At 43.8% G+C, this 18,493-nt stretch overlaps 1 protein-coding gene across 1 annotated transcript in view; it reads right to left on the bottom strand.

Annotated features, from left to right (window-relative positions):
- Positions 1–15,171, bottom strand: part of NFIA (nuclear factor I A) — a 417,920-nt gene extending 402,749 nt beyond the window's left edge. Inside the window, exon 1 of the mRNA XM_067726354.1 lies at positions 15,082–15,171. The gene's annotated coding sequence lies outside the window, so the exon portion shown is untranslated. The remainder of the gene's footprint in view (positions 1–15,081) is intronic.
- Between the last annotated feature and the right edge of the window lie 3,322 nt (positions 15,172–18,493).

Raw genomic sequence — 18,493 nt, 5'->3', positions numbered from 1 at the left:
TGAGGAAAAATAAATGAGGATGGGGGTGAGAGCAGCAACTGCAACTTGGTGTGAAGAGCTGTGAGGGATCTGGTTCTCTATTTTCTGCTCTTTGTGGCCTCCGGCAGTTCAACCTCTCCCTCTGGCTTCCTTCTCTGTAAAATGTGAATATCATCAGCCTCGCTTACATCATGAAGTTTTGTGAGGATTCAATGAAATCATGAACGCAAAACTGTACAACAATTTGGGTTTCTCTTCTGTGAAGGCCTATACCACCAACAGTTGTTTATCATCCAGCACAGAATCAAGAACATGGATATTTAGTTGGTCGTATTTATCCTGCCTCTACTCAAAAATGTTTTGGAGTGGGGATGTGTGTGTTTGTATATGTGTATCTGTGTCTATTTATCTCTATCTGTCTAATTATAGCTATACACATACAGACACATACCAGTCATATAGTCACATATATATCATGTATATACATATATGTGTGTGTATATACATATACACATATGTATATATACATACACATTATATATGAGTGAGAGACTATTAAGATAGAAATAAGATAAAATCAAAGCCAAGGTTAGTGTCCAAAATACACTCAGTGAGATCCTATGTACTTTTCTAGAGTTGGCTTGCAATTTTGACTTTGCAAGCCAACTTAAAAATCAACTTAAAAAAGGAAAGGTAGGGACTTCTAATCAACTTAAAAAAGGAAAGGTAGGGACTTCCCTGGTGGTGCAGTGGTTAAGAATCCTCCTGCCAATGCAGGGGACACGGATTCAAGCCCTACTCAGGGAGGAGCCCACATGCCGCAGAGCAACTAAGCCCATGTGCCACAGCTACTGAGCCTGCACTCTAGAGCCCGTGAGCCACAACTACTGAGCCCGTGTGCTGCAACTACTGAAACCCACACACCTGGAGCCCGTGCTCTGCAACAAGAGAAGCCACCGCAATGAGAAGCCTGCGCACCACAATGAAGAGTAGCCCCGGCTCGCTACAACTAGAGAAGCCCGCACGCAGGAACGAAGACCCAACACTGCCAAAAATAAATAAATAAATTTATTTTTTTTAAAAAAGGAAAGGTAAAAACATATGAAATATACAATATTCATATGATTATAAAATGCAAATTCAAGAAGGGTTGTTCAAAAGCAACACAGACATTCTGAGGTCTGCAAAGTTGTAATACATAACCTTTCACCACCACCATCACTACTGCTGCCATACATACACACAGACACGGGTTGTCCTGAAGAGGACAAGCTTCACTATGAGGCATGGAACCATGTACTCAATCACTGGATGAGCTTCCAGCCAGCATAAGGACAGAGGAAGTAGGAAGGATGGCATCTTCTAAAATGACTAATTTAGGAACTCCTCAACTGTAGCTTGAGTGCCCTGGGCTAGTGGTACTAGTGTTCCAGATACCGCTAAATTAGAATGTACCTGCTATTGGTTTGACAGCAGTGACTATAGGGCCCAGAACATCAGCAACAAAGAAATGAGAGAACCAGTTGAGGTTGACCCCTATGGCCCTGGGGTTTTTCATACTCTAATTTTTTTTGGCTGCATCCCACGCAGTTTGTGGGATCTTAGTTCCCTGACCAGGGATTGAACCTGTGCCCTCAGCAGTGAAAGTGCAGCGTCCTAACCACTGGACTGCCAGGGAATTCCCCACACTCACTCTAATATTCTTAAGATCATATCCCACTCCCCCCAAACTAGTATGGATAGGAAGGAAACAGGAACTGGACAGTTGGCATGGACACCAAGTTCAGACTCTCTTTTCCATCCTCAATCCTTCAGCTCTCCAGCTTCCCCTTCTCTTTCATAAGATGACTCAAAATGGGATCAGCAAAGGGAACACCAGCAAAGGAATTTATAGAATTGGGGTTGTTGTTATTGTGTTGGATACACTAGCAGTAACAAGTGTGTAGCTTGCTTCAAAGCCCAGTTAATAGGCTAAGAATCACGATTATGAGTCAACCAAAAACATTCCAGAAAAAAAAATGCCTATGTGGGTCAGGGTAGGGAGATGGGGCACAATCTGACACTGTACTGGTAGAACCCTTAGGAAGATGGCAATCTTTTTTTTTTTTTAGTTGTGGTAAAATATACGTAACGTTTACCATTTTAACCATTTTTAAATGTACAGTTCAGTGGCATTAAGTATATTCACACTGTTGTGCAACCCTTAACACTATTCACCTCTAGGATTTTTTCTTCATCCCAAACTGAAACTCTGTATCTATTAAAGAGTAACTTGCCATTCCCTTCTCTCCCCAGCCCCTAGCAACCAGCGTTTTACTTTCTGCCTCTATGAACTTGATTACTCTAGGTACCTTATATAAGTAGAATGATTCAGTATTTGCCCTTTTGTGAGTGGCTTATTTCACTTAGCATAATGTCTTCAAAATTCATGTATGTTATTGCATGTGCCAGATTTTCCTCCCTGTTTCAGACTGAATACTATTCCACTGTAAGTATATACCACACTTTGTTTATCCATTCATCCATTGATAGAAACTTGGGTTGTTTCCACCTTTTGGCTATTGCGAATAATGCTGCTATGAACATGGGGTATAAATATCTGTTTGAGTCCCTGCTTTCCATGCTTTTGGGTATATAATCAGAAGCAAAATTGCTGAATCATATAGTAATTCTATTTTTAATTTTTTGAGAGGAAATGGCAATTTTAGTTTGGCTTTGGGAAAAAATTGAACACATTATTTAATGACATTTCATATACAGAGTTGCTTTCATAAGCATCAGGAATCTTGGATTCTATTCTCAGTTCTCCTATTAACTGTGTGATCTTTAAAGCCACCTGTATTTTCAGGACCACTCTCAGTTTGCTCATCTGAAAAATGATATCTTTGAGCTAGTTGATATCCAAGGTCCTTTGAAATTCTAAAGGTCTCTAACTCTGCATATTCTCTTTGGTATATGAGTTCATCCTCTCATTTCTTCATTCATTCATTTTGGAAATGCTGTTTGAATGTCAGAGCAGGGGTTTTTTTCCTCAAAGATAAATAAGAGTTATCCAAGGGGAATGGGAATGGGAATGGGAATGGGGAGAAGGAAGGCTGGGGTAATAGTTGAAAGAAAAAATAAAATGAACTGCAAGCTAGTTGAAGGGCAGGTATCAAGAGGAGGCTGAAGGGGTAAGTATGGGTCAGAACACTCCAGGCCTAGTGATCAAATTTTAAGATTTTAGACTTTATCCTAACATTAATGGGGAGCCATTGAAGGGCATAAAGAAGGTGGTAACGAGATCAGTTTTTGTTTAGAAAAATCACTCTGACAACGAGGTGGAGAACAGATTGCAGGGGTTCAAAACAAGTGAACCTATTCTTTCTCTGCTCCCTTGCCTCATTTTTTCCTTTTGCTTTGAAAGTGGGAAAATTAGTCAAGATGTCCCAGAGCCTAACTTGGAACAAAAGACATTTAGATCAAATTTATTTCATCTTGGTAAATAATACTGTACTGTACTTCTCCTTACACTGAAACATATTTGGCCACCATTTTTCCTAAACTGTAAAAACTATTCACCATGGTTGGGAATGTATTGTTGTCTTCAGGTCATTAGTTTGCCAATTAATACTTTAGGACTATGACATTAAAGCAATTTTTAAAGAAGTTCTGATAGGAAATTATTATCCCTTTATCTGCAACACTAGAAAATTAACTATCACATATTAATATAATACCTTATATTTTATGAGAAAACTTAAGAAAATTCATATTTAATTAAGTGGAGTTTTTCTTTAATTGGGATGCAAATAGTCTAGTTCTGGCTTTATATAATGTTCTTTATATAAATAATGTAGTATTCTAAAATCATAAAAATACACAGTGATGCTGTTTTCCTTTTTTATATACCTCTTATTTTCTTTACTAAGAAAGTTATGAGTTGTGCTGCGTCAGCAGATTGTATACCTATGAAAACAACAAATGATCCTTGAAGACCATTATTTTTAATGGGTGAAGAAAAGGAGTTGGTTTCTATCTTAGATCACACGAATGCAGAACCAAGTTGTCTGGAAAAATACTCTGAGTTTTAGTATGCAAGAATAATGCCTTGCTTTACTGCAGATATTAAGAGGCGTTCAATCACTCATGCCTTGTTTGGTAAAATAATGCCGAAAAGGGTGGCATTTGCCTTCAATAAATTTTGGCAGTTTGGCATAGTTTTTACTTTGTGTTTACCAAGGAAAGAAAACCAAAATGAGAGCAAGGAGAACCAATTATAAAGAGTGCTTTAGTCTGGCGAGGATGCTTGAAATGGCCAGCTTGTAGCAAGCAGGTCCAGGCTGAGAGCCGAACAATTAAAGTTTGTATGGTACGTGGTATGTTTTTAGTATATTGAAAAAAGAAGTGCTTCTTCAAGAACGAAGCCAAAGAATGGTAAGTGTTTCTGGTTTTAACATTATTCCTATTAGTTTGCTAGTCCTCCCAAGAGCTATAAAGTTGACAATAAATCAAATATATTTTAATTTGTCATGAGATAGTAGATAGAAACAAAATTTTCCCAACTGGTTTTCTGCCAAAGTATTTCTACTAGCCCTATCCACTTCCAAAATTTACACTCACTGTCAAAAATTAAGAAAAAATTGAACTATCAAATAAATCCAAGGCTGGGAAACCTTTACTGGATGCTGCAGTAGCCTGGCACTACATTATGTTCTGGGGACGCAGGACAAGTAAGTGGTGATCTGGTCTTCAAAGAGGCAAGTGACTCTAGGCAAGCCTGGGTTATCTTATTTGCCAGAAGGCCAGCACAGAATACCTCCTTCAGGTGAGTTAAAACATATGACACATGACGTTGTACCAAATAATAAGGCACATCCTACCTCACTGCTCTCCCTCCAAATCTAGTGCCTTACATTAGTAGGACTAACTTTTGAAAGTCTCTATTTGAACATCAGATTGTAGTAAATCCTACATCATGTGGAAGTATAATATTTGAGTACATCCTGAAAATATAATATGTATGATAACTTGTTTCAAAGTGTGTTAAAAATATGATTCATGTTCAGTGTAGTTTCTCAAAGTCAAAATTTGAGAATACAATTGAATTTTATATTACAGATAATTGAAAGAAAGACTCATTGCAATATCAATATCGGTGCTAGTTAAAATACTACGTGAATTTTTGGGGGGGCATGTAGCATGACCAGGAAAGAGTTTTTCTCAGTGGATAATTACAGTGATACAGACACCTGTTATTTCCCAAGCTAAGGGTTAATTGGAAAGGCTTATAAAGCTCATCTTCCTTGTTCTTTTTCTTTTGTAAATTTGAATGTAAATAATGACTCAAACACATAATTTTACAAGTGTCTGTATTGTTTTGATATTGTTACTTGATCACTCTAGTTGTCTCAATTTGCTCACGTCCTTTGCTTTAATTTTTCTAAAAAATGTATTATATAACATTACTTACTATTAGTCTTAATGAATTGCTAGGTACAATAGTAATAGACTCCCATGGACTGTAGATAAAATAATTAACTTTGAAATCAAAAAACAAAAAGAAACAAAAAAACCTTTCTGTTTTCACAATTTGTTATATGAAAGTTTAACACAACAATCCTAAATTGAAAGCTAAAAAGCACCTCACTGATAGAGCAATCCCACAATCCCAATTATGAGATAATCTGAAGTTTTTCACTATCAGAAATAGTTACTTTGAAAATAAAAAACATGATCAATTAACTAAGAAAATACCATAACCAATGCTAATAGGGTTCAGATATTTACTATTATCATCAAAGGAAATGCCTGTTCACATTAGTTCTAAAGCAGCAACACATTAAGAATTTTACTAAACTTTTCTTATAACAAGAAAGTTTAGTTTGTGATTTTTTTCCCTTTAAAAAAAAAAACTTTGATACCACAAAATTTTTAAAAAGCTAACTCTCCTGCCCGAATAGGGTCTCTGTAAATGACAAATCATGGTTATACAGAAGATATCACAAAAAAGTATTAATTCAGATAAACTTTAGGGAAGCATTTCCTAAGTTTACAGCCCTGCCTAATGGCCAACAAAGAGTTCTTTATTTTTTAGTTTTCATATGTCCATGTGTGAACTAATACATTTTGGTATATCACTTATAGTTATACATCAGATTCATGCCCAACTCTGAGGTCCTGGAATCTGGGTCTCTAAGAAAAAATGACAGTGGAAGTGTTGCTGCCTGGGAGAGTGTGGGCTTCTGAGTTGCTAGGCCGCCTTTCTGTGGACCTAGATGTATAACTTACTTTCATTTGTCTCTAACGACTGAATTAAAACACTCGTTTATCTCCAAGTCATTATAACATGTAAATTGTGCACTGTCTACACATCATGGGCTGTGAAACAGCAGCCTGAACACATGACAGACTCAGTGTGTCTGAAATGGTGGAGCAAAACGGTGGTTGGTTTTGAATTCATTTGCACTCATTTTTACTACTTGAGACACGCTCATTAAAAAGCTGTATTTCAGCTCCCATTTAACTGAGCTGGATTTTCACAGCACTGCTGCCTCTGGCTTTTTAGTTTGCCTTGAACAGGAGTATTCTTCCAAGTCATGGACAATTCAGGCAGACTTTTTCAGGTAAAGCCAAGTCATCAGCTTGGCCTTTTCCTTCCACCCTACTCCTGGGACCTACAGGTTGGGATTGCAGCTAAAGATGGGAACTGCAGATCCCAGGTGGGAGGGCTGAATCACGCTCACTTTCTTCAGGGCAGCTGCTCACTGGCAAGCTGCTCTGCACTTAAACCCTTTAAAGCTACCAACAAACTTTGGGAAAGTTACATCACAGTAAACAAAAACAGTTGCTTAAATTATTATTATGCAACACTGTGTCATTACACATGGACACTGCAATTATCTTCCCAATTTGGCAAATACCACCGTAGCTTTGCAGGCAGCTTCGGGAGAAGTAAAAATCTGGGATAAATAATGTCAGTGCCACCTTCACGAATGGAAAAGGTTTCCTACCCTCTGGAAAGATACTCAGGTTTTCTCCTGCAAACAAAGTGGGACGCCGAAGCCGCCTCCCAAGTCTTTGGAATCCCACATTTTAAATGTAAATGATCAGTCTGGTAGGATCCGTATGCTCGGCTGTAGAGAAGAGCAATACAATCACGAACACGTGAAAGTGAAATTCTCAATGTGCTTTTTAAAAACTCGCAGGCGTCAATATACATTTGGTAACTAATTTGTTAATTAGACAAACCCCCCCCCCCCCCCGAAAGGTATAGGTAACCACTGGGCTGTGTCTGCCCCAGGGGATCTCTACAGATCGGGTCCGGAGATTGCCCTCACCCCACCCCCGCTGCTGTTCAACCGCTGCAACGTTGGGTGTTTAAGCAGAAGACAAATCAGATATGTTCCGGACACGTTTTTATTAAAAATTTGAAACCAGGTGAAAAGGATCAGTTTGTAAAAAGAAAGAAAGAAAAAAAGGTAACTACTTGTCGAAACAAAAGAGCGAGAGTGAGGACAGATGACTTGCACAAGTGCCTAGGACCATTTTTTCTCCCTGGGCTGTCGCAGAGCAGACAGGAGGATGGGGGCGAAGGAGGGAGGAAGAGAGGAAAGAAAGAGGATTTCAAGCATCATCTCCCTCTCTGCAAAGGTCTGGCCTCCCCTGTGCTCGGGAAGCGGTGGTAGCCATTTTCATTTTTTTCTCCAAACGTAAAAGGAAAATAGAACAGAAAAGGTATATCTCCCTTCCTGCTAACAGCTGGGCTCCTCCTTCTAAAGAAAAAAAGTATTTTAACAATCTCAGGTACAAAACCCAATCCGCTTGCATCCACCGAGGCTTCTGGAATCAACGGATTCGATTTGGCGACCCGCACCGAAGGAGACGTGATCTTGAAAAATCAATCCGCGCTCGCGCCCCCGCGCCGCCACCGCCCCGGCCGCGGCCGTGGCCACAGAATTAGCGGCTCCGAGGACGTTTTTGCCGCAGTGCACGTCCGCCCTAACAGCCGAGCACTCGGGTGAATAATGCCAGTACAGTGAGCAGGCGATCAGGCTGATTTATCACGCAAAATAATTCACGGCTACAGTCCGGCTCTTGGTCCTGCCACTTTAAATCACAAACGCGCGTCTACACAGTTCCACAGGCGCCCACCCATGCATGGTACACGTGTGTGCGTGTGTGTCCGCGCGCAGGGCCAAGTGGAATGATTCCAGATTGCTTCGTATATAGGAAGGGGGGAAAAAAGAGCAAAAGAGCCAGTCACCCCAACCCCTACCCCCCACCTTTTGCAGCGTGGACAAGTGGCTTGTAAGGCAGCTTGGAGCAAAATAAAGTCTGAACAAAACTAGACTGTGAGACTAGCACGTCGCAGAGTGAAAGTGAGTGACGTTAACGCAGACTCTGTAAAGACTCGGATCACTTGCAGGCAAAACTAAAATTCTCCCCCCCCCCTTTTTAATAAAAGAAAGAAAAGAAAATCATTAATTGGGTTCAGATCTAAAATGCTGCTTTGAAAATACACGCACATGTTGAAGACTCTGCGACTGTAATTTCTTGGGTAAACATCTGGTGAAGATATTCCAGGAACACATCTGAAAGGAAGAAAGGGGTAAGACAGCCCCTTCTTTATGTATCTTGGGTCAAAAAAGCGTTGTTAAAACTTTTTAAAAAGAGTGTGCTCTCAATGTAAATACCTTTATGAACTCTAAGGATGAATTCAGGTTGGGAGAAGAACTGAACTGGGAGTGGGGTCCTGGGTCCCACACATTGGGATGGTCTGTAAGCTTGGGCAGGTCTCTTTCTATAGCCCTCTTTTGTCATCTGTAAAAATCGTAGAGGGTAAATGATATGCTTTCTAAAGTCTTTTTTTGCACTGACAGCATGATTCTAGCTAGGAGGGAATGATGATGGGGGGCCAGGAGGAGGTCTTAATGTAGAGAGAAAAAGAGGTCACATTCTTCAGGTGGCATCTGTTTAAACTGGTGGTGATAAAAGTGATGAATCCAGTATGTCTGCGTCCTTAACAATAAAGATTGTGTCTATATTAAGAACTGCTATTGTTCCAGCTCTGAAGTATGTATAGCATACAATGAATGCTCTTTGAGGATACAATGTAATCTTGTAATTATTTTTGGGGGGATAGAGACTATTTTCAAGGATCAGCCAAAAGGATTTTGGGATTGGAACAATCTTCAATATTCTTGTTTATAATCTGTTTCTGAAATGCATTAAATTACTTGGATAATTCAGAGAAAATAAGTTTTTAGTAGGTAAGAGTTCTTCTGTGCCAGATTGGCTGTCAAGATTGACTGCATTAAGGGGATTAATTACTCCCTGTCTACTTTTTTCAGAAAACAACTCCAAAGGTCGCAGGCAGAGACCACTCTTTGACACTCCTCTTATCTGTGTAGTAACTGGTCAGGAGTGTGGGTGCTAGAACCAAAGCACTAACTAATTTTGACATGCACTAGCTGAGTAATCGTAGCCAAATTATTTAGTTTAGTTGTGCCTCAGTTTCCCACATTTATAAAATAGGGATTATAATAGCAACTAATTTGTAGCGCTGTTGTCAGGATAAATGAGTTATCATATTAAAGTGCTTGGAATAGAGCATGGCACATGTAACCAACAGCTCAATAAATGTTAGAGGTTATTATTACTCCAGTGTAAACACAGGGAAAGCAAGGTCAGATATAATAGAGGGATCTTTGATCTGCTCCTGGATTTCAACTAAGGCCTCTAAGCACTTTATTTTATCGGGCTTTTATGATGTCCGCTTAAAGCAAGGAGCTCAGCAGTCTTTATTATTATTAAGAATAGGCCAGAACATTTTCTACCAGAACTCCATTCCCATACATTCAATCGTTGTGAAGCTGGAGAATTCTCCACTTGACCAGATCAATGCAGATGTGTAGTATTGGGGCTGTATGTTGAGTGCATACTTATTAATGTGTGTCTTGACTGTCCAGGTGGTAGGAAGCCAAGGTTTTCTTTGGAGAGAAGTTTCCAAGCCATCAGTTCCTGTCTGTTTCTGTTGTGATACTTTCTTTCCTACACAATGTGTTACCTCAGGCCTAATCTCTGTCATTGAATTATGGAGTCAAAACAATCACAAATCTCTGGCGTGCTCCCTTTGTGTCATTTATTAGTTTAAAGGGGAAAAGCAACATCCTGACTCTTTCTCCTCTCTTAATGACCCCCAGAGTGCAGACTTGAACCAGGCTTTAGGAAGGGTCACAGGCAAGGAATGCTTAAGGGAGCAATCCCGATAGTGTTTGCAATTTGGGATTGGAGGCGAGCTGCAGTTAAGCTTTATAGAGGAAGTGGAGATTAGGTGTTTCCAGAACTGGCAGGCTTAGGTCACTGCAGGTTGGAAAGTAAGGTCCCACTTCTTTCCTCCTACGGCACCTGAAGCCCCAGGTGCACTAACTGTTTTACCAGGGGCTGGTGAAGAGACCGCCCCATCCAGGGCTGGCAGACCTGGGGCGCCCGGGGTGACGTCCAACCCCAAGCTGAGGGGGCTGCAGGCACCAGGTTAAGTTCTCCGTTAGCCAGACAACGTCTTGCTGAAAGCGCAGGAAGAAAAGTTGTGTTCCAAGCGCTAGCGTGAGCGCTCGACTCCACTTTGTCAATCTGATTAACACAATCTCCTAAATAAATAAATCAATAGAAGAGGGTGAGCTGCCTTTCACAACACCTGCTTGCCTTCCTCCCTTTCGCTCGTGGGGACTCCCACCCTCTCCATCATGCACACACTCCCTCTAAAGAGGCCCTGTAAGGTGCCGAAAGGAAACCGAAGGTACCTATATACTTTAAAAAATTTCCGGAAGCAAAGGTGGGAACCCCGGCGAGTTTCATTCCTCCGCGCCCGCAGCAACCTGGCACCCAGAAGCCGCGGGCACCTGGCCTCGCAGAGCTTTTGGAGACCTCCAAGGAGTCCCTGCGGGGACGGTCCCCAGTGGCCCGCGGACTTTCCAAGTTGCAGAGGTACTGGGGGAATTTGAGAAGAAATAAATTCAATTCTACCCTCCATCATCACCGACCCGGACGATAGGTCGCGGATCCTCCGCTCCAGGCCCTGAGAGGGGGTGGGGGCGAGGGCGGGTGGAGGAACCGAGCGGGACTCGCAGAAACTGCCCGACAAGGTCACGACCGCGAGGCTGCCGACCGAGGCGCGCAGTGGCCGGGCGCCGCCCTCTGGCCCCGGGGCTGACCCCGCGCTGCTCGGGTCTCGGCCACCGTCCCGACACATCCCTAGGGGAAGGGGGGGGGGCGACGCCGCAGAACCAACCCTTACTTTTGAGGTGGAAGCTGAAACCCGCGGGGCTCCCTGGCGAGGTGTCCTGGAAGGCAGATCGGATGCCCAGCACAACCGAACTTTAGAAGGGGCTCTCTGCTTTGCCACCCCCTTCCTAGTGGCGACCTGTGAGAGACTTTCGTCCCCTCCCCTCCGCGTCTTCATACCCGGGGAACTTGGCCCAGACAACCTAGTTTTCCATATTAATTGGTGGTTCTACCAACTCAGCAGCCTCTTCTCTCAGACGGACTTCTAGGATGTCTTGTAAAGAAGGGAACCAGTTCAATGCTTCCCCCTCCCTTTCCGAGGGAGTATTGTGTGAATTTAAAATCTTCTAGGTGTTAAAAACCAGACCAAACAACAAACCCCAAACCAAAACGTGCTGCCTTCACGTGAGTGGATATGAAGTCAATTCAAGACTTCCTTGAGCCAGCCTTTGCTCAGATAGTAAAGTTCCTAAATCCATCAGCAAAACAGAGCCCCTTTCACGCACTTCTGGAGGGGGACTTAGTAAGACTGCAATATATTATTACCATGTTTAAAACGTTCCGCGGAGGCAAGGTTTCCTAAAAGTGACTTGCCAGCGATGCATGGAAAAGCAAATCCGCTTACAGAGAGGGGCCGCTGAAGAGGAAGGGGGGAGGCAGGACCCAGCCTCAATTAAAAACCGCAGTTTCCAAAGCTTGAACCACAGTACTGATATTGTGGGACTGGTGGGATGTCGTGACTGCCCCTGGAGCTGACAGGTTGCAGATCTCTGGGGCTCTTTTTCACTGCTAGCTGGAAGTCCCCAGCTTCTTCAAGATAGCCCTTCCTAACACCCAGAATTAAGCTCCCCTTTTGTGTTTTGTGGGCATGTATTTGGACTCTGCATTAAGCCTTGCTCCTTACACACTTGGGGTGGATAAGCTCTTGCTCTTTAGCTGGCAGTGTGTGCACCCAGGGTGGGAATGAGGGTGCCAGTGCAGATGAAGATGTGTGTTTGTGCCAGTTTGTTGTCTGCCCCCCTGACCCACTGCTAAGGAATAGGCTCTAACACAGCCCTCATCTCCAGAAACTCTCCCTGCAGTTTCTTTCTGGGAGAAAACACCCCCTAAATTATTTAGCTATCAAGGTTTCTGTGTTTTGTATAATGAACTCAAGAGAAAAGTTGCAGAGTTTGCTAGTTGTGTGATTTCTCAGGTCAAGAGCGCTTGCAAAGGTCTTAGGTCCCATAACTCTGAGGGTGAAATCACCAAGAGTGTTTTGCCCAGAAAGTATAGCCTTCCAGCTTCGTGGGAATAGGACGGCTTTCTGTAAACCTCAAATCATTCAAACAACAGCATAACAAGTCTCAATCACCCCCCTTCACAAACACAGATGCACACCCAAGTATTTCTGGTCCTCTGTGGTTACCGCATTATTTTGTAGCACCTTAATCTATCTCTTTGAATGGTGATTCCAACTTTTCAAAGTTTCTTGCTCTTTACTCTGATAAGTTGCACTTGCCCTGTGTAGAATACAGGCTTGCCTTTGAGCCCTTGACCATGCTTTCAACCTGTTTTAAACGTTACATTTTAGTCTTAAGGGATAAAAATGTTGCTTTCACCCTGTATACGGGGAGAATGCTGGGCGCAAAGTGGGCGAGTCTATAAGAAACCCGATCGCTTAGGTTTTGTCCATCAGATGGACAGTTTCAACATGCCAGTTCTTGTCTGCTAAAACGCCAGGGCAAGGTACTCAGGACACTGCTGGCGGGTCATCTGTTTCTCTGTCTCACCAGGTCCCGGCTCTAGCGCCGTGGATGCTGCACACACCTGCCGATTTTACAGCAGCGAAATCGGCTCAGGCCACCGAGAGAAGGAGGACCACTTTTACCGTTGGGGGCAACTTCATTGAGCAAGTGCTAGACCTTCACAAAAGGGAACACATTTTGCTTAAGCCTGCTCTTTCTTAGGAAGCGCTTAGAGATAAGGCCCACCAATATTCCGGGTAAAGTTAACGCTACCAGAAATGTGTACTGCATTAGGATGACGACTGGGGACTCATTGAAGACCAGGCTGTTACAATTAATCTCGTCTCTCTTTGTTTCCATTGCTTTGTTTTTCCTTCCGTCTCTTTCCTTCCTAGTGTTCCCTACCTCCTGAAGTTAGAAGTTAATAAAAACACTGCCTTATTTAAAAAAATACATGAAGTCAACACTAAATTTGAAGAGTTAATGTTGCAACTAAACTCTCCTGGCGTCTACCGATCTGTTCGCCACATCTCTGCTGTCTGTAATGCCAGCAACTATTGTTCTTAAAATTTGCTAAAATAATTCTTTCAAGGCCTTTGAGAAAGTGTAATAAACGCTAATTGGAAAAAAACATAACCCAACTCTCACTTATTTTACTTCCTCAGATCAGGGAAAAGGACTCCAAGCAAAACAATAAACTTTATGTAGTTTATTTTCAAACGACTCTATTTTCAGCAGCTTTTTCTTCCTTAACTAAATCACGCAGCTTTGTTCGAGTCCATGTCTACCTCTTCCCACGTGTCCCCGCTAACCCACCCATCAATTCACACCCAGAGAGACCGCAGGGGTGGAAACGGTCCTACGCGGAGCCTCCCCGTATTTGCTCCCCAGCTAAAGAGCTCAATTTCAGAAGATCTGAGAAAAATGTCTTCTTCAGAAACTACCAGTGGAGCAAATCATTTACCTAATTCATTCAAGAGCCTCTATAGGAAGGACTTTGGGGCCTGATGATCCTCGTAATGCGGTACTAATGAAAATCCCTTTAGTTCCCTTTCTGCTCCGCGAGGGGCGGCGTCCGCTCTCTGTCGAAGAGCCGCCCTGGCCAGCGACTGCCCCTCCCCGTGTGCCCCCAGATGGCACAAGCGGGGCGCACAGCGATATCGGCGACTCCAGACGCCGCCCGCCGGGACGACTATCCGATCCGCCACTATGCGACCCTCGCCACCCTCCCCTCCCCAAGCGTGGGCCCCTCCTCCCGCTTTCCCTTCCTTCTTACCCTCCCCAGTGATTTTTATGGGGGTAGAAGGTAAAATGGGAACGTTTCCTCCTTCGCGGTGCCCACTTCCTCGGCCGCCTCCCACCCGGGAGGATTGGAATTAAAATCCGGGAATTCAATTTTGCTGCGAAATCTCGGGTTCCTAAGGAGGGGCCTGAGGGAAGGAAGACCCTGCGGGGAACGCGCGGCCCAAAGAGGCTCCCACCCCGCCCCGCTGCTGTCCCGCGGGGAGGATGAAAGCCAAGGTCCCGGGAGGGGCCGCGGGTTCCCGGAGGGGGCGAGGGCTTGGGATGGAGGAGGCTGAGGCCAGGTGGCGAGTGCGGGGCCGGAGCTTCAGGGCTCGCGAGTACCCAGACCCTCTTCCCAGGCAGTGCGCTCCCAGCCCTACAGGTGCACCCTCCGCCCCCTTGTAGGCCCCTCGGTGGAAACCGCCTTAGGGCCCAAATTCGGTCCCTGGAGGCTTTGAACGTGGCCTTTCAGAAGTTTTTAAAGCTGCCCCGCTCCGCCCAGCATTCACGGGTCACACTCTCCCCCATCCCTCCACCCCCGCTACAGCTGCGGCACCAGAGGGGGCGGGAAGGGAGCGGGGAGGGGCGGGGGCTGGCAGGACGAGGCTCTGGGGCCGAAGCACCGCCCCGGAGCGCCAGGCTTGGCCTAGAGGGCTTGGAGATCTGCTCCCGAGCCCGACCTCGGGGGAAGCGCAGGAAGACCGCTTCCGCACCGCACCAGCCGCTATGGGGAGAGGGGGTGGAGAGGAGGGGCCAGGCGGGGGAGGGGAGGGGCGAGGTGGGGGAGAGGAAGAGAGACCGGGCAGGAGGGGCACGTCCACATTACCAGGGTTCCTGTGCTGAGCTCCAGCCAAGGGACTATTTAAAATGGACTTGAGGGGAGGCAGCTGGTGACCCGTGTCCTCGCCCTCCAAATTCCCCGAGCGAATCAGGGCGCCACCTACAGGCGTGTTCCAGATAGCAGCAGAGAGAAGGGGAGACAGTTGGCCCAGAAAGGCGACCCAGGGGAAGCAGGGCCCTGTTTTGTCCAGGGCCATCTCTCAGCTCCTAAGTCTGAGTTCTGAGCTCCAAAGTTACGGATCTGTTGGTAGCAGCACGAGTCCTGAGGGCACTGAGAATGAACTTTTGGGGAGTGGGGAATTGGGGGAGTAAATACAGGAATTGGGGGACTCGAGGACCAAAGACGTCCCTCCTCCAAGGCCTGTCTCATGGAGTGCAGCTTGTTTCACTGAGAAGAGTGGCTCTGTGGCCTTGGACAAGTTGCATGATCTTTCTGAGTCTCGGTTTCTTCATTTTTTTTTTTTGTTTTTTATTTTTTGTTTTTTAACATCTTTATTGGAGTATCATTCTTTAAAAGGGGAATCGTGGTACCTGTCTGACAGGATCCTTGCGAGAATTAAACGAGATAATGTAGATGAGAAACTATAGGTGCCTTCTAGAGTGAGCTTTCATCGATTTCTGATGCGAGAAAACCATCTTTTATCCTAATAAATCTAACTTTGAAGACTTTGTCTAGCTGTTTTCTGTTTTTTTGAAGATTAGGGCCTTAGAAGAGGGCAGAGAGAGCCAGAGAGGTTTGAGTGTCTGATTAGGATAGAAGGACAGGTTAGTGGAATTTTGATAACGACTCTCTCTAGCTAATCCCCTCCTCGTAGACAAATAATAACATTATATTATGGATCACTTACTACTGCTATTTACTATTACCTCATTTAATTTATATCACCTTACATGTTATCCTCATTTTGAATATGAGGAAATAAAGACATGGGGATAGAAGCCATAGTTGGTACATTTTGTTTCTTTAAAGACATTTTCCTATGTCAGCAACCCAGATCTATATTCCAGAATCTACCTTTAACATCAATTTATTAGGCACCTACTATGTGCTCGGTTACTGTATTAGAAATTTACCTATGAGGTCTCATGTGATTCTCATAACCCTTCTGTGAAGTAGGACTTCAAGTTTCCTCTTCACAGAAGAGGAAACCTTGGTTCAAGGATACCCGGGGTGGGGGCTCACTTAAAGTCCTACAGAGAAGTGGTGGAGTCAGGTCATGGAGAGCCCAGATCTTCTGATTATACATCTGGGTGCCTTCTGTTGCACCACAACCTAGCATAGTCCCAACTAACTCTGGGGCACTATTACAAGTTATTGGGAAAGGTCACCTGGAGAAATGGGCACCTTGGTGGTTTTGCCATGTTGAAGGTGTGGTACAAGATGGTGTTTATAGCCTTTAGTAATGGTAGAGTATTACAACGTTTCACAAGGAAGTATTAATGGTGGAGGAAGGGGGCAAGTGTGCATTGGGAGAAGCCAAAGAATGAATTGATCTATACTTCTATAAATATGAAGAACATATTTATTTAATGACCAAACCAACCAAATCTCATTTTAGCATACTATCACACTGAAAAATTTGGTATAGTGTAGCTATTGCCAAATCCTGGCATCTGACCTATAGTGATGGTCCTTTGTTGATTTGGTTACAAAAATTAGTATTGTTGCACATTAAATATTTTTGCTGGTCTATATCTATGTAATAGTAACAGTTCGTGATGAAAGGACTGGATTATTTAGGCAGGAAAATTATAGTCCTTTCAATGCTTTTGTTTTTCCATTGTGTAACATTCATTAGTTCCCCTTCTTACCTACCTAAGTACCAAATCAATCCAGCATTTCTACCCAGAACACCTCCTTTTCACTTTTGAGAATAACTCAACGTATCAAAAGGAAGGTTAAAGATGGCTTTGGGTTGGGGTATTGGATGTAAATGTGTGCATCCCACTTTCTTCTTTTTTTTTTTTTAACTGGGTCCAGCCTTGATGCTTCTGCTTGCCAATGCAACGTCAAGAGCTCAGACTTCAGCTGCATTTCACTTCTGTACAGCTTCTGTACACTGGGAGTGTGTCTAATAATGTAATAGATTTTCATTTTGAAACAGATGCCATAGGAGATTCATTAGCAGGAAAACCCCACTGTGTAACTAACAAACACCATAAAGTTATCAAATTTAAGGTCAGATGGCTTTGCATTGTCAGCTTTTGGGGACCAGTTAGTAATTAGGTAAGAGGGCTTTGTGAAGAAAAACCAGTTGAAACCAACACATATTTGTGGAATTTATTTTATGTGTCCCACACTGTTCTGGGTGCTAGCAGAGATATGAAGAAATGCAGGAGTATTTCTCTTGGGGTTTACATTCTAAACTTTAAGGTAGAAACTTCTCCCTCTCTCCCAGTCCCTAGGTCCATGCCTTAGTTCTGTCATAATAAAGTGATGGGGTTAATGTTCAAAGAATACAAATCCCATCTCATACGTTGAGCTGACATGTTTCTCTTCTGCAATTACTACCTTTATCCTAGAATTTTAGTCACTCATTTCATCATCTTCACGCATAGTTATATAAATGAACGAATGGAGAAGACTTTAGAAAAGGTGGGAACTATAACTTATGGCCTCATTTTATAATGAGACATTTTATAAGAGACAGCATTGTACTTTGGAGACACCTGTTTTATTCTCTGATGTGTAATTGTGCTTTTTTTTTGCGGTACGCGGGGCTCTCACTGTTGTGGCCTCTCCCGTTGTGGAGCACAGGCTCCGGACACACAGGCTCAGCGGCCATGGCTCACGGGCCTAGCCGCTCCGCGGCATGTGGGATCCTTCCGGACCGGGGCACGAACCCATGTCCCCTGCATTGGCAGGCAGACTCCCAACCACTGCGCCACCAGGGAAGCCCCCTGTAATTGTGCTTTTATGTCATGGAAACACATATTGGTTGGTGTGTGTGTGGGCATATATCTGGAGATCTTAGCTACTTCTTTTCCGTACCTTTCCCCAACAATGGGCAATCCAGGGCTCTTTTTGGTAATGAAAGGGCAGAGTGGGAGCCAGTCTATATGTCACTTTGAAACTCATTACTATTCTTCACATCACCTGTGTTGAATCAGAGCCTCTCCCAAGTCTCATTCTCAGAGCTTCTGAATGTGGGCTATCTCCCCAAGTCAATTGCAGGTCAGAGGTTGTTCTGTGTAGGCCCAGCTCTGGGAAGGCAGATACTTAATAAAAATGAAATGGCCCCATGGGAGTTGTTTGAGAAACTGAACTGCTTCTCCTGCTCATGGAGAATTGAGTTTTCAGCCAAAGCCATTGGTGAAGGTCTAATAAACCCATGTTACACATGATTGGCATCAGATGGATCAGTCTGATGGGACAGCTGCTCAGAAAGCTTATGGTA

Source organism: Pseudorca crassidens, chromosome 2, assembly GCF_039906515.1.
Source record: "Pseudorca crassidens isolate mPseCra1 chromosome 2, mPseCra1.hap1, whole genome shotgun sequence".
In the NCBI taxonomy this organism is placed as follows: domain Eukaryota; kingdom Metazoa; phylum Chordata; class Mammalia; order Artiodactyla; family Delphinidae; genus Pseudorca; species Pseudorca crassidens.
Note: the sequence above shows the minus strand (reverse complement) of the source record. Positions and strands in the feature narration are given on the sequence as shown.